Here is a 1151-nt window from a genome sequence, read left to right as displayed (position 1 = left end):
AATTAAATTTATTGAGGTTACATTGCTTAATAAGATCACATTGATTTCAAGTGTGTATTTCTGTGATGCATGATCTGTATTTTGCATATGTGCCCACCGCCTAAAGTCTAATCATCTTCTGTCACCATGTATTTTATGCCCCTTTACTTTTTTGTTTTTAATATATTAAAGTGACTACAAGATTAGCCATGTGATGATGGCACTCTCATTTATTTGTATTCTGATAAGCATTTTACGGTGGAAATAAAGGGATGGAATTATATTAGTGTGCTGGAAACTGTGTAAACTGAGGAGCACACCTGAACAGATCTGGAAAAATAAAGTTAAGGATCGCTGAAATAGAAGACTTTCAATGGCCCGTCTAACCCTAAAACCTGATACCCTACAATCCATGGCAGTGCTCCTATTGGATCTTTGGCACTTCACTATTACCATCACTAATATCATTACATATCATTTTGGTAACAAATGTTTTAGCTCACTCTGTTTCCTTGCAAATGGATCATTTTTTGGTTTTTCATTCCTATGAAGGCATTGTCCCAATGTTTATGGAACAATGACAGTGAGGTGGGCACTGCACTGGGTACAGGGATGTCGACAGTGAGCGTGACAAATGTATTTTCACTTTCTTTGAGCTTCCAGTTTCCCGGGGAGGAAGGAATGACAATAAAGTGAAATATAAGTTGGGGTAGTAGATGTCCAGGCTAGACTAGAAACCAATATAATTTAGAAAACCATGATTTATTCCTGCTGAACTGAAAAATTACTCTTTGGTATCTTAAATTTCTGTCTGCCTGTCTGTTTCTCTCTCTCTCTCTCTGTGACTCCAACACAACTTTCCCAACATTCTTTATAAATTGTCCTTTGCTTCATCTCACCCTCATTACTGGAGCTGTGCCTACTTGTACCAGCTAAAAAACTCTTCACGTGGGTGTTTCCATGTTTTCATTATTTATAGGCTGCTATGTTTTCCCCTTTGCTCTCACCAGTTACCACCCAGACATGCTGTACATAGTTATTTTAATCTTTCCCAGTAAATCAATTCTCCCAAACTCCCCATCATTTTTATTACTCTTCTCTGATCTCCTTTCAGCTTTTCTGCATCTTTATATTATTGGAGTGCCCGGAATTTACTGTACTTTGCCAGGGCG

This window comes from Sturnira hondurensis, unplaced genomic scaffold, assembly GCF_014824575.4.
Source record: "Sturnira hondurensis isolate 20B ecotype Veracruz unplaced genomic scaffold, ASM1482457v3 Scaffold0022910, whole genome shotgun sequence".
In the NCBI taxonomy this organism is placed as follows: Eukaryota; Metazoa; Chordata; class Mammalia; order Chiroptera; family Phyllostomidae; genus Sturnira; species Sturnira hondurensis.
Note: the sequence above shows the minus strand (reverse complement) of the source record.